At 36.0% G+C, this 16159-nt stretch overlaps 1 pseudogene; it reads left to right on the top strand.

The window, feature by feature from the left end:
• The window catches only part of LOC123549206 (transketolase-like protein 2), a 56213-nt pseudogene that overhangs the window by 4031 nt on the left and 36023 nt on the right, over window positions 1–16159 (top strand).

Genomic DNA, 16159 nt, shown 5'->3' with positions numbered 1-16159 from the left:
GGACGGGTCCAGTGTATATTTTTTGTTTAATATAAAAAGATCCCTTTTTTTCACACAAATATACTTTTTATATGTGTTAGTCAAATGAAAAAAAAAATCGATGAGCAAAAATCCGGTCACAGTATCATATAATTCAATGTATATGATACTGTGACCAGATTTTTTGTCATCATTTTTTTTTTCATTTGACTAACATATAAAAAGTATATTTGTGTGAAAAAGGTGAGTTTTTTATATTAAACAAAAAAATCACTGGACCTGTGCCTGTGGGTTTTTTTGGCTGGTACATAATTTGTCGAATACATAATTGTGATTTGATTTTCTGATTGTCCCGGAAAGCAAACCACTGGTTTTTGTAGCACGATACCGTAAAAATGTCAATATAAAATACGGGTAGACTAGTAAGACTGGCCGGGACATCCTGCAAATCAGCAGGAAAGTACTTTAATAGATATGAAAATCACCAGTGCGCACAGTTACGCCCCCTTGATATAGTAACTCCACTTGTAAAAGAAATCGCCTCGTATATTTTGGCCGGTTGATATATTGGCGTAACCGCTGTTTCTATGATCAAAAGCGCCGACATCTCGATTTGTTAATGAAATTATGAAAATAATCGATAATGTTCACCCGTGCTTAATTGAGTGGTCGCTGTAATCTATAGGGTGTCAAATTATCAACTGCGGTCACACGTTGGTCCTGTTTTATTATTATACTGGACATCACTATTCTCGCGGTATCACTAATCTCGCGGTATTGAAGTTACATTGTGAAGCATTTGTACATTTGTTTTGCTTTGGAGTTCTGACTTTCTTTCGACTTACTCACGAAGATTTTGCAAGCTTTGAAACAGCAAAAATTGTTCCCTATTCAACGAAAGAAACTGATTTCAGAATTTATTACAACATCACTGAAAATTGTTAATTGCCGCGAAAATACAGATGTGCAGTATAATCACAGGCATCAGTATCGGACCTGGGACAAAAATATGTTTGTTTTCATCCTAAATGAGTTCAAAATGAAAAATATGTAGTGAAATATGAGCCCCCTTAAAAAGATACATAATTATGTCTACTGTAGATAGTACAGTGTATTTCTTTATATATTTTTCATTTTGAACTAATATTTTGAACTAATAACAGGCACCAGTATCAGGACAAAAAATATGACATTGTTTTCATCCCGATACTGGTGCCTGTGTTATTAATGGTATCATTAAAAGATTATAATTAAAGTTCACAGAACACCCTATATTCCATCATGGCTGGACCACATTGTAAAAGTTCAAGTTTCCACTTGCTAGATCTGTGTTTATCTTACATATCCACCATTTGTAACGCAAAACTTTTCATAAAAATTAACTGGTTAAGTAGTGATCAAAATATGCCACCATAAGTTTTAGATATAGAATTAAGGTCCTAAATCTTCAAATTATAAAGGTTTATTAATATGAACATACGTTTTCAGCTTGACTTTTCAAGAACAAGTACCTGCCTGGGCCATGTGTCAGCGATGATGTTGCTTTCTTGGGCAATCTTCTCAATTTCACTATATTTTAAAAGCAACTCGTGTATCTAGGTGCATATGAGCGTCAGTTTTGGTAAGGGGCATATATACTGGGGCTTAGACCAGCCCTGCCTTGATCCACAGTCATGTTTTTTTTTCTTGTTTTGGCTTTTTTAAGATAATTTTTAAAAGAACTCGTGCTCTAATGTTCACAATAAGCTCAAACTACAATTTTAAAAGAAGGTCATACAATTTTAGGGCAAATATGGAGGTCAGTGCCTTTGAAGGTGTTGAACTTTCCAGAAGTGTGGCCCCTTCATGCAATTCCTTTCCGGAATTCAATACATATATGAGTGAATTGGTAGAATGATACAAATGTTTTAAATGCTGCTTAATTTTCATGTAAAACTTCTCTATATTTCTATGATTTGATGTTCAAAATTTTTTTTCCAAAACGTGGGCCGTACACTTAAAGCAAATGCGTCTGTGGTTGCTGTTGAACACTGCACCAGTATAGGCTTTGAAGGCATAAATACTAAATAGGTGGCATTGTTATGGCTGAGATGTTAAAACATTTCCGAATGTGTATGGTAGAGGAGTAGCCTTACTCATTTGACTTAGTTGGACAGCAACAGTCAAAAGTTATCACACTGTTCCTAAAAATCATATTATTTGGACTAGGTTACAAGATGGGAAGAATGATCTACTTTGTAAGCAGTGTTCAAGGAAGTGGTTGTCTTGTAGGTCAGATCTCTGACTAGGCCAAGCATAGTATTACCTGCATTGTAATCAGTCAGTTGGTAGTAGATCCGGTATAGTATGAGGATTTTACGCTGTTGTCTCTGTGCAGCCTAAGTCTTGCAGTGTAGTAGTGACACTACTAGCCATTGTTGTCAAAAAGCCGGTCAATATGGGTATTGACCGGGCCAGTGTAACATTAAATATTGACCCCGTTGAAAGTTGACCCCACTGATCAAAATTTAATGTTGAAATGTTGGTGGTGTCGATTCTCAACGTTGAAAAAGGACCTTTTGATCAAAATTCAATGTTGAAATGTTGACGGGGTCAATTCTCAACATTGAAAAAGGACCTTTTGATCTAAATTCAATGTTGAAATGTTGACGGGGTCAATTCTCAATGTTGAAAAAGGATCCATGGGGTCTAATTTCAATGGGGTCAGTATTTAATTGTTGCACCGGCAGTCAGTACTGGTTAAAACCAGTCAATACTGGTCAATTCAGTACTATGGTCACTTTCAGGTAATCAGTACTAGTATAATTCAACACTTAGATTCACAGATTAGCACAGGCTGTAATGATAATATAAAAATGATAAAGCAATTTGAATAATATAAAATTTTGTTCATTGAAGAGTAACTATAGTGGTCAATACTGGTTGATTCAGTTTTGGTCCTTGCCAATGCTTCCTGGTCAGGCTCCATTTTGGACAATACTTAGACTTGTCAATACTACATTATTCAATGCTTTTATCTTCTTGCAGTAGCCTTTATTTTAAATTAATTAAAGGTTTTATTACTATAAATTACACTCATTGAAATGGACAATACTGGTCATTTTGGTCCAGTGCAGTATACTCAGAAGAGTACATGTAGTAGTCAATACTGGCTGATTGAATACTTTAACTGCTATTTGTTAAAATGCGCATGGAGTTCCTCCCAGCTTAAGTCTTGCAGCAATTAGTAATGACACTACTTAAGTACTAGCAAAATAGAATTTCACTGAGTAGTTTCAGCTATAGATATCATAAGTCAGGAATAAGATCTTTGAAAGGAACTGTATTTCCTTTTGAAAAAATTATTCTTAAGTGACAATATTCTTTAAAACATTCAATTTTGATTGATAGACTGCTTCTTTTTAAAGCACAATTTAATTATCAAACAGCATGTTCTTTAGCAGCTTTGAAGACCGGAAAGTGTATTATACATACTTTGCCATTCTCCATCTGTTATTCCGTCCAGTATTTAAAACGTGTAGGGAATTCAGGTTGCTGCTTTTGTCGAGAAAAGTAGTTTAGATATATGTTTTCCTTAAAGTATAGTAGTATTGAGGTAGGTTTAACTAGAGCTATCACTAAAGGTGATGAATGTACCCCCCGCATGCACTGACACAGTACATTGAATTTGACACACACAAGACTGCATAATTATGTGGGCTGTATGTATACAGTATAGTAACAAAAAACAAAGTCCCATAACTATGCAGAATATTTATCTAAAAGAATGTAACATGCACCATGCACAACTAGGGTTGGTACTGATCACTTGTGTGAAGTTTCATTAAATTGTGTGCAAGGGTTTGGTAGATTAGGCACGCACAAGATTGCATATGCAGGCTGTATGTACATAGTATGTTAACAAGAAACAAAGTCCCATAACTCTGCAATTTTTGTCGCTGAAAGAACCTAACATGCCCCATGCACAACTACTGTTGTTACTGATCAGTTGTGTGAAGTTTCATTAAATTGTGTCAAGGGGATGAGGAGAGATGGTGCGCACAAGATTGTGTCTATGTATATAGTATAGTAACAAAAAAACAAAGTCCCATAACTCTGCAAATTTTTTTTCTAATAGAACCTAACATGCCCCATGCACAACTACTGTTGCTACTGATCACTTGTGTGAAGTTTCATTAAATTGTGTCAAGGGGATGAGGAGAGATGGTGCGCACAAGATTGTATCTATGTATATAGTATAGTAACAAAAAACAAAGTCCCATAACTCTGCAAATGTTTTTTCTTAAAGAACCTAACATGCCCCATGCACAACTACTGTTGGTACTGATCACTTGTGTGAAGTTTCATTAAATTCTGTCAAGGGGATAAGGAGAGATGGTGCGCACAAGATTGCGTCTATGGACAGACGGACAGACAGACAGACAGACAGACAACCTGAAACCAGTATACCCCCCCTTACAACTTTGTTGTCGGGGGGTACAAAAATTGCCATGGAAGAAGCTGATTTGTTTTTTGTGGGGTTAGTGCTGTTTTTAAACAATATTTCAATTATATAATGGCTGACAGTTAATCCAACCAGTGTTTCTAGATTCTGTACCAGTATTAAGCTGTTCTCGGCAAGTAAATGCCAACTTCCCCAACATGAATTGGAGGTGGAGGATGAATTATTACAATTGCAGTGTCACAGAGTATGTATGCCTTGCAGGGGATGGAACTCATGAACTGCTTGATAAACTGAAATTGTATTTGGCTTTCATAGTCTAAAACCTCCCAAATTTTATGCATATTTTATTTCAGACATGTGACATCATGTATGTCTGCAGCAGAGATTATGTCTGTGCTGTTCTTTCATACGATGCGCTATGACTTGCAATTCCCGAGAGACCCAAGAAGTGATCGATTTGTCCTTTCAAAGGTATTTTGTCTTAACATTTTCTGATATTTGATTTTTATGTAACTTAAAATGGAAAATTGCCATTGGTTGTAAACATTTGAAGTAGTAGCTGAAGAGTTTGGAATTTATTTAATGCTTTACTTAAAATATTACATCTGTCTGTCTATTATAATAAAAATGTATTTATTTAATGAAACTACTGTTTGTTTGTTCTGTTTGTGATTATGTGATACTGTAAATTTTAAGAACAAGTTCTTTTGGCTTATTTTAGGTTTTATTTCAAATTTCGTATTTTCATATTGTTATTAATCCCCCGCCACGATTAAAAATTTTCATGAAAATTAGGTCGAACGGTCACCTCATCAAGATGATGTGCCAAACTCATGAGTCGGCCATGTCGGCTCAAAGTCAAGGTCACAGCTCGAAGGTCAAAGGTTTGAGCCTTCCACTTTGTGTCCGCTCTGTATCTCCTAAATTCATGAAACTTTGGTCAAATGATCACCTCATCAAGACGATGTGCAGAACTCATGAGTCAGCCATGTCAGCTCAAGGTCAAGGTCACAACTCAAGGTCAAAGGTTTGAGCCTTCCATTTTGTGTCCACTCTGTATCTCCTAAACCCCTTGAAGGATTTTCAAATTCATTGATGTCGTCATACATGGACTGTAAAAATACTTAACATTGAACGTCAATGCTTCCACCCAATACCATTACCCCTTTCACTATTCATAACAGTGGTAGGGGATAAAGCTGTCTTTTAGACTGCCTTGTTATCATAAAAACACTTGTTAATGTGTGAATTACGATATTATTGTAACCAAAGTGAAAAAGTGAAATGCAAAAATCATATGCCATCTATACTGATGGATGTGTAAAAAAACCTATTCCTATAAATCATAAATGTTTTAAAATACAGATAAAAATGTCATTTTTACACTTAATGCGAAATCAATGGTACAGTTTGCTGCAGGCGGTATTAATCTTGCTTAATTTTTTTTTTTTTTGTTATCACTAATATATCTTTTTTCTTTTTTTTAAATGTAATTTATCATTTTTATTGGTATTTTTTACATAAATAAAAATATTATACAGGTTTTTTAATTTTACATCTATTTCTGTAAAGTTGAACCAAGTGCAGTCAGTATCTCAATTTTATAAATTAACAGTAAAATATTGAAATAGCTTGCAGAGTAGAAAAAAAGAATGCAAGATGTCAGAGAATGGTAGTAAAAGGGTATTGGGGTTTATGTGAATTTTCCAGGCTGTACGTGTGTTGTGAGTGCAATTTTAGACCAGTATATGTTTTTCCTGTTGAACATAAATTTCGCTCCAGTTGACATTATGTGTAGTTTATAGTTTATTCTCAGTTCCCACCCCAGCCCCACCCCCTAAGACCCCTCTGCTACTACCCTGGTAAAAAACTGCACAAGCTTGTTTATACCATATAGTTACATGAAATAATAAAGTTCTGCACTTTTTAATACTCGGGTATATAGGATATGATTTTTTTCTCACAGAACTGTGAGTGCCTATGGTTTGTGCTATGGTGCTTTCAGTTTGTTTTTGTTGTATTTCTGATATGAAATACCTTTTATATCATACTGTTTTGTAGGGGCATGCAGCACCTATTTTATATGCAGCATGGGCTGAAGCAGGTCTGTTCGATGTCAAAGAACTGCTGAACCTGAGGAAAGTGGACTCTGATCTTGAAGGTCATCCAACTCCTGTAAGTGGTTTATATTAAATGGCTTTAGTTAAACAAACATTGAACTTAAAAAGTGTTTAGGCAAGATATGTCATACTGTAAAATCATTTAATTTCGTGGGCATGAAATTTAGTGGTTTTGGTCAAAACGGCAATTTCTTGGGGATATGAATTCGTGGATTTCAACTTTCGAACATAAAATGAATGGGAATTTTACTTGTTCGTTGGGATTAAATTTCGTGGATTGACTTAACCACGAAATCCATGAAAATTAGTCCCCCGCAGATATTAATGATTTCACAGTATATAACACAAGCCCCAGATTGGCAGTAAGTTAAGAAATCTACATATAAGATGTCAGAAAGTGATTACGTAGAAACCAGCTCAGATGTCCGAAGTTCTTGGCATGCAGAAACTTCCTCAGGGAATAGAGAACTTCATAGGATAATTCCTTTTAGTCATTTGGCTACCGCCTTTCGTTTTCCAGTCAGTAGATGAGGGGTCAAGGTCACGGTTTCATTAAATTGAAAACTGAGGCTTTAAAACCTTTAATAGGCCTATCGCTGTCAAACCTCAGAGGATGAGTGCTTATGGTCAGTAGGGGATCTCTTCTGTTTTGTGGTTAGTAGAACAGATGTTTCAAGGTCATAGTTAATTTGAGACTTAAAACTGTCCCGGATCAATAACTGGAGTACTTGGACCTACCGGACAATTGTTATGGTCAGTTAATGGCCATTATTGCTGTGGGTGTCGACGGTCAAGGCCATTGTGACTTTACAAAACTGTAAATGGTTTCCAATCAATAATAAAGGATTAAGACCTACTGCTGTGAGATTTCATAAAATGATGGTCATGACCCCTTTCATATGAGAGGGTTAGAAGGTCACAGGACATGGTAATGATGCCAAATTGAGACTGCTTTCACGTCAATAACTGGAGCACTGTTTGAGCTGTGGCTGTCAAAGTTAATAGGATCATTGCTTGAGGTCAGTTTCAGCTTCCTAAGTAATTGAATGTACTTTGTAATTGTGTCATTTGTCAGTTATAAGTAATTGTAATTTAATTAATTTCAGTGCTGTTTTGGGGTGTAATTGACAATTACATTTCAATTACATTCCAATTACATGGCACATGCTTTAATTCAGTTTGTTGAACAAGTAGTTTATAAGTTTATTACCAGTGACACTTCCCTTATACATGCTAATTTGCATTTCATAGCTGTGAAAAATGTCAATAGAATATTATGGTCAGTGTTAATCCCTTGGACACAGCCTAATTGTTTTATTACAAACAACTGGTAAATTTGATAATGTTTGTCTTTATGTTTTTGAAGAAAATGATCAAATCTGATATGAAATTGTTATCTGCATCATTATTATTTCATTTTTATCTAAGCAAAAATTGAAAAGCTTAGCATTCAGTTTAATCATTTTTTTTTATCTATGATTAAATTTGTCAAATTACATGATACAAACAACATAGCATTAATTTTGACATCACAGTTCTAGCAAGATAAAAAAATATAATTATTATTGTAGATATTGTAAGTATTATCATATGAATTTCAGAGAAATTCAGACCTCACAGAAATACCTGGTAACATGCATCTTTCCTAACCAAAGTTTGCTTGTATTAAATATTGATTAAGGGCTGAATATTACCTTCTTTTGCAATATCAAGGACTGAGTCATGTTGTCCCGCAAACACACATTTTACTTTCAGCATAAATTCAATTTTGAAATACCTGAAATCAGTTTATGGGTGTATTATCCTGTATATGTAGTACAAAGTAAAGACGTTAGGTTGTTACCACATTTGGTATTGTAATCGAATGTAATTAATTACAATTTGCAATGTAATTTAATTAATTACATTGCTAAATTTCATGTAATTGTAATGTGATGGAATATTTCACAATGTAATTGTAATGCAATTAATTACATTTTAAAGTAATTGACCCCAGGTCTTCTTGTAAATTTATTTGATGTGCTCATAGTACCCAGTGTAGTGCATGTAGTACCCATTGTAGTGCTCAGTACCCAGTGCAGTGCTTTTAGTACTGATTGCAGTGCCCATAGTTACCAGTCTTAGGTGTCTTAGTTATGATTTTAGTAATCATAGTACCTAGTGTAGCACTAATAATACCCATTGTATTGCTCTCAGAACACAGTGTAATGTTCACTATACCCAGTGTAGTGCACTTAGTACTCAGTGTAGTGCTCTAAGTACCCAGTGAGAGTAGTACTTTCAGGACCAAGTGTAGTGTTCATTGTACCCAGTGTAATGCTCTTAGTATCTGCGGTAGTGCTCTTAGTACCCAGTGTAGTACTCATAGTACCCACTGTAGTGCTGATTATACACAATGAAGTGCTGGTAGTACACATTGAAGTGCTCTTAGTACACAGTGCTCTAAGTACCTTTGTAAAGCTAATGGTACCTATTGTAGTGCTCATAGTTTCCGTTGTAGTGCTCAAAGTAGACTTGTACTGCTCATGGTACTAATGTTAGTGCTCATAGCGCAATAGTGAAGCATAATCCATTAGATACGAATATCAGTTTGCCCTTATTTTTGTCCACCATTCTTATACAACAGTTTTACTCAAGCCAGAAAACTGATGATTCATTTTGAAATAGCTTTTTGTGGATTTTAAAGAGAAAAATTCCTTAAAGCTTTATCAGCTTGTTTTGAGTATCTTTGATGTATAACATCAAAACACATGTTCCAGTTTTAGTTTTTGTCACACAGAACACAGATGGTAAAAATTTGTATTGCATAAACTAATCTTTTCAACATCATTACATGTTAATGGGATCGATGTAAAAAATATTAATTTAGCTTTTGTTGATATGTATGCAGCTGACTGTGCTATTATGCAACAGATGGCCTCCCATAGGCAAAAGCAAATGCAAATGATGTGTCCTGAAATCAGGTCAAAATACTGCTAAAAAAAATCAGGCTTAACGGTTGATTTAATGTCAGTTTCTGTATTTTCTGTAATAAAAACATGTTGTGATTTATAAGCTGTATACTATGTTTTCATTTCATAATAATTTTATGTTTTAATATTTTGTCTTAATATGTTACCCTCTATCATCAAAATAATTGGTAGCGTAGTCGGTAGAGTGCTTTCTTTGAGTATGGGAGGTTGTGGGTTTGCTGTCTGGCGACATACATTGTAATTACCAAATTATAGCTCCTTCCCTTTGCACATGGCATTAAAAGGAAATCTAGCTTCTCTTCAGTCATACCCTTGTGGCTATGGATACCATCAAAAATGGGATGTCAAGAATATAAGCTGTAGAACTTGTTTCACCATCAGCTTAATATAAATTTAGTGTAAATTATTAAAGTAAAGGGACTATAAAGATATTTAAATTCAATCTAATTTTATCCTTATTGTCAAAAATTTCAGTGATTACTATTATTTTTGGAGTCTTTGATAATTTTTACCTTGACTATTCGAAGAATAGGGGAGCTATCCTACACGCCCTGGCGTTAGCGTGAGCGTCACACAAATGTTAAAGTTTGCGTACCACCCCAAATATTTTCAAAGTCCATTGAGATATTGCTTTCATATTTTGCATACTTGTTTACCATCATGACCCCATTCTTTAAACAGGAGCAGACAACTCTATCAAGCATTTTGACTGAATTATGGCCCCTTTTCGACTTAGAATATGCTTATTGTAATGTTAAAGTTTGCATACCACCCCAAATATTTTCAAAGTCCATTGAGATATTGCTTTCATATTTTGCATACTTGTTTACCATAATAACCCCAGTCTGTAAACAGAAGCAGACAACTCTATCAAGCATTTTGACTGAATTATGGACCCTTTTTGACTTAGAATATGCTTATTGTAATGTTAAAAGTTTTACTCATAGCTTAATTTTTATTTTTATACTATCAAGCACTGAGAATAGTTGAGCGCGCTGTCAACTGACAGCTCTTGTTATTATTGAACTCTTTTAAAAATTTTATTATTGAACTTTATGACAGTTAGGATAAGTGGGGACCATTACAAGACACTGAGAGTAAATATCAATTATTGAACTTTATTGCAATAAGCCGATAAGTGGGGAACATTACAAGACACTGAGGGTAAATAACAATAATTGAACATGGCCAGACATGGAGAGAATCATAGTAATAATTATTGAACTTTATAGCAGTAAGGATAAGTGGGGCACATGGCCAGACACTGAGAGATGAGTTAGTAATAATTATTGAACTTTATAGCAGTAAGGATAAGTGGGGCACATGGCCAGACACTGAGAGATGAGTTAGTAATAATTATTGAACTTTATAGCAGTAAGGATAAGTGGGACTCATGGCCAGACACTGAGAGATGAAATAGTTATAATTATTGAACTTTATAGCAGTAAGGATAAGTGGGGCACATGGCCAGACACTGAGAGATGAGTTAGTAATAATTATTGAACTTTATAGCAGTAAGGATAAGTGGGGCTCATGGCCAGACACTGAGAGATGAGTTAGTAATAATTATTGAACTTTATAGCAGTAAGGATAAGTGGGGCTCATGGCCAGACACTGAGAGATGAGATAGTAATAATTATTGAACTTTATAGCAGTAAGGATAAGTGGGACTCATGGCCAGACACTGAGAGATGAGATAGTAATAATTATTGAACTTTATAGCAGTAAGGATAAGTGGGGCTCATGGCCAGACACTGAGATGAATAGTAATAATTTATTGAACTTTATAGCAGTAAGGATAGTTGGGCTCATGGCCAGACACTGAGAGATGAGTTAGTAATAATTATTGAACTTTATAGCATAAGGATAAGTGGGGCTCATGCCAGAACACTGAGAGATGAGATAGTAAGATAATTATTGAACTTTATAGCAGTAAGGATAAGTGGGGCTCATGGCCAGACACTGAGAGTATGAGATAGTAATATTATTGAACTTTATAGCAGTAAGGATAAGTGGGCACATGGCCAGACACACTGAGAGATGAGATAGTAATAATTATTGAACTTTATAGCAGTAAGGATAAGTGGGGCTCATGGCCAGACACTGAGAGATGAGATAGTAATAATTATTGAACTTTATAGCAGTAAGGATAAGTGGGGCTCATGCCAGACACTGAGAGATGAGATAGTAATAATTATTGAACTTTATAGCAGTAAGGATAAGTGGGGCTCATGCCAGACACTGAGAGATGATAAGTAATAATTATTGAACTTTATAGCAGTAAGGATAAGTGGGGCTCATGCCAGACACTGAGAGATGAGATAGTAATAATTATTGAACTTTATAGCAGTAAGGATAAGTGGGGCTCATGGCCAGACACTGAGAGATGAGATAGTAATAATTATTGAACTTTATAGCAGTAAGGATAAGTGGGGCTCATGGCCAGACACTGAGAGATGAGATAGTAATAATTATTGAACTTTATAGCAGTAAGGATAAGTGGGGCACATGGCCAGACACTGAGAGATGAGATAGTAATAATTATTGAACTTTATAGCAGTAAGGATAAGTGGGACTCATGGCCAGACACTGAGAGATGAGTTAGTAATAATTATTGAACTTTATAGCAGTAAGGATAAGTGGGGCTCATGGCCAGACACTGAGTTGACCACAACTATAAATTGAACCTTATAACAATGGGGCACATGGTCAAATACTGAGAGTGAATAATAATTGCTGAACTTTATAACATTAAGTGAGAGTCAGTAAGGACAGTATGGTAGTTATGTTTTAGAATTGTCATTTTAATTACAGAGGTTGAATTTCATTGATGTAGCAACAGGATCTTTAGGCCAAGGCCTTTGTTGTGCTGCTAGTATGGCTTATACAGGCAAATACTTTGACAAATCTGAGTAAGTGGATATCTTGAATAACTAAAATAATTAGACAAAAATCATTTGGTCAGCAAAATAATAGCAGACTTGATTTAATTTGAGTATGTTCATGAGTTCATTTAGTTACCTCTGACACCCACAAGTACTGGCTTAGTTGAAACTCTTACTAAACACTACAGTCAAACTTCTTTAACTTGATCTGGGTGTGACCGACAGAATTTGTTGGAGTTATTGGTAGTTTGAGGTATCCAACAATATACATTACACAGGGATTTTGCCAGAACCTAATGAGGAGTTTGAGTGAAGGGTGGTGTTTGAATTATCCAAGTTCAAGCGAATGAAATTTGACTGTATTTGCACTCCATTTCTCCTGAAGGACCTTTAACCTTTAGCCTGCATCATTCAATTTGGGCAATACCATTTATTATTCAAAGGGGTGTTTAGTGAAAATTTACTGACTGAATAGCGAACAGTGCAGACCATGATCAGACTGCACAGATGTGCAGGCTGATCTTGGTCTGCACTGGTCGCAAAGGCAGAATCACTTGCCGCCAGCAGGCTAAAGGTTAAAAATAACAACACTATCTTCTTCTTCTTCTTCTTCCGGATAAAGTACAGGGCCCACTCTGAAGCATTGACGCAAAGCAAATACAAAGTAAGTTTTATTAGCTCCCCTGAGCCAAAGACATGGGGAGAGCTAGTAATACAGCTTCAGAGAGCACCTTTGTCTGTGGGTCATCATCATGTTTTGGCTCACCTGGGGCAGAAAGAACAGGGGATGTCCGTTTTATCTGACCATCAACATTTCCTTCAGATGTCTCTTCACTAGATGCACTGTATAGAAAAGAACCAAAATAGGCTTTAAGCATTCCCTTAAGGTAGAGAGCAAAAACTGTACAAATTGCAGCCATAATTCCCTTTAATAGGGCTCATGGGGTGTGGTCCCTTTGATGTTAATACTCCAGACGGGATAATTTTTGAGTCAGCTTTTATTTCAAAATTTGATAAGACAAAAGATATATAGATGAAATTGAGCTTTGAAACTGTTTGTGCTAATATTACTGCCTAATATTTGCAAATGTTTGAATTTGCCTGTCGCTCTGTTCACAAATTCTAGCGAAGATTATAGAGAACATGATAGCAATTTTTACCAAATCTACAGTAGTCATTTCCTTCAAACATCCTCTTCACCTGAACTACATGATGGAGTTAATGTATTCTCTAGCAAGGGGAATTAAAGTTGAACCTATCCGATGATTTCCCTGGCCAGTTCATAGTCAGAGGTTTGGTTGCCTTAAGTATTATCTGTCAGACAACTTCTTTGTCAGAACTAATTGATGAATACAACTTCTTCCTCAGAACAGACTGATATATGAATGTAACAAAATTTAGTATGAAGGTCATTTAGTGGTAAGAATTCTAACTTTAATAAATGACTGCCATGGTCACGTGAGGGCCATTCATAGGGCCTGTTAGTTGAGATAAATATTTTCCTCTCCATAATTTCTTGCTTTTGGTCAGATCCACTTGCGGAAGCGAAGACATAGTCGTCTAAATTTATGGCTATTCGCTGTATGTGCGTGTGCGTGCGTCCACACAGATTTTTGCGTCCGGACAATAACTTTGACATTGATGGAGCAATCTTGTTTATATTTGGCTAAGTGTTTACCTCAGTGAGACAGAGTGTCATGTGCAAACCTCGGGTTCCTTTATTAAAGGTCAAGGTCACACTTGGAGTCAAAGGTCATGTCAGATCTTGTCCGGGCCATAACTTTGACATGCATAAAGGAATCATGTTTGTATTTGGCATGAATGTTACCATTTATGAGATGGAGCGTGGCATACAAACCCATTAAGGTCAAGGTCACACTTAGGGGTCAAAGGTTATTTTAGAGCTTGTCTGGGCTGTAACTTTGCCATGCATAAAGCAATCTTTTTTATTCAGAATAAATGTTTGCCTCCGATTAATGAGACGCAACTCCTAGACCCCTACCTCGAAGATCAAGGTCACACTTAGGGGACAAACATCATTTTTAGAGCTTGTCTGTGCCAAAACTTTGACAAGTCCGCCTGCTTAGCTCAGTAGGCAGAGGGCAAATCTACAGATCAGAGAGTCGTGAGTTCATTCCCCACGCAGGACGGATATTCTCTGTGACGATTTGATAATCTGACATCATTCATTCTCCACCTGATTTATTTGGCGGAATTGGCAGATACTTGCAGAGAACAGGTTTGTACTGGTATAGAATCCAGGAGAAGTGATAAGGTTAACTGCCTCAGGCATTATATAACTGAAATACTGTTGAATAACGGTGTTAAACCTAAAACAAACAAACAAATAACTTTGATATGCATTGAATAATCTTATTTTTAACCAGGTTTTGTTTCAAAACCGGTTATTAGATTGGGGTATGTCGTTGGATGGGTGGGCGGCATCAAAAGGCGGGCAGGCGGGCATCAAACTTGGTTTCCACACAGCAACTTTAGTTTGGAACAAGCTATAGACACCAAACTTGGCCTGTAGATAGATGGTAAGGAGACGAAGGTTGGAATTGCATTTGGATCAAGGTCAAGGTTACTGTTCTAAAAATAGAAAAAATGGTTTCCGCTTAATAACTTTAAAGAATGTTGAAGGGCAACAATATGTCAAGCCCATTATTTGTTGACACTCACTATGTAGGGGATTAAGACTCAAAATAGGGGATACAGGTTTTCTTTCAAACTTTCGTTGAAGTTCTCCTTACCTTTACCCTGCTGAATTTCTAAAATGGACTGGTCTATCATTCATTTTGGGCAGATATTATTCAAAGGGGTGTTCACTGAAATTGTACTGACTGAATAGCGAACAGTGCAGTCCATGATCAGCCTGCTACATGGTGCAGGCTGATCTTGGTCTGCACTGGTCGCAAAGGCAGAATCACTTGCCGCAAGCAGGCTAAAGGTTAAAAATTTGATTAATGCACTAAAAAACAGATGCTATTTCATATGCTTTTTTTTTGTCATACTGACAATGTTCATGTCATGGCAACTTTATTTCAGTGCAGCAAATGGCTTTTTTATGCCATTTTTAAAATGTTATTTAAGCCCTTTTTCAAAGCTGTTACGTAAATTATATAAGGGTTTCGTTACAATGTATTAGATTGCATCTAATTATATCTGACATGTGATGATGGTTCTGTGAGTGTAGGATAAAGCCCTGCCAGCAGATTTTTGTATATTGACCAAAACCTCTTAAAATGTTTTTGAATGGGCAAGATGGAACCGATAGTAGGCCTAGGTTTTGTCCTATCTGTTCAGAATCATGGGAGTGTTGTTGTATATCTCACATTTTTAGTGGGAGGGGTTTTCTCAATTTTGAACATTTAATGGGAGGTTTTTGTTCTACATGATAATACAGATAAGTGATTTAACTTAACAAAAATAAGCACGGGAAGCTTTGTCCAGAAAGCATTTTTGTCGTCGACGAGATTTTCTTTTAAAATGTTTTCCTTGAGACATCTTCTTTGGCAGTTTTTTTTTTCAAGCAACCAGTTCATTAAAGGAACAGAGAATATAAAAAAAATTGAGCCGTGCCATGAGAAAACCAACATAGTGGGTTTGCAACCAGCATGGATCCAGACCAGCCTGCGCATCCGCGCAGTCTGGTCAGGATCCATGCTGTTTGCTAATGGTTTCTCTAATTGCAGTAGGTTTTAAAAGCGAACAGCATGGATCCTGACCAGACTGCGCGGATGCGCAGGCTGGTCTGGA

The sequence above is a fragment of the Mercenaria mercenaria genome, chromosome 6 (assembly GCF_021730395.1).
Source record: "Mercenaria mercenaria strain notata chromosome 6, MADL_Memer_1, whole genome shotgun sequence".
In the NCBI taxonomy this organism is placed as follows: Eukaryota; Metazoa; Mollusca; class Bivalvia; order Venerida; family Veneridae; genus Mercenaria; species Mercenaria mercenaria.
Note: the sequence above shows the minus strand (reverse complement) of the source record. Positions and strands in the feature narration are given on the sequence as shown.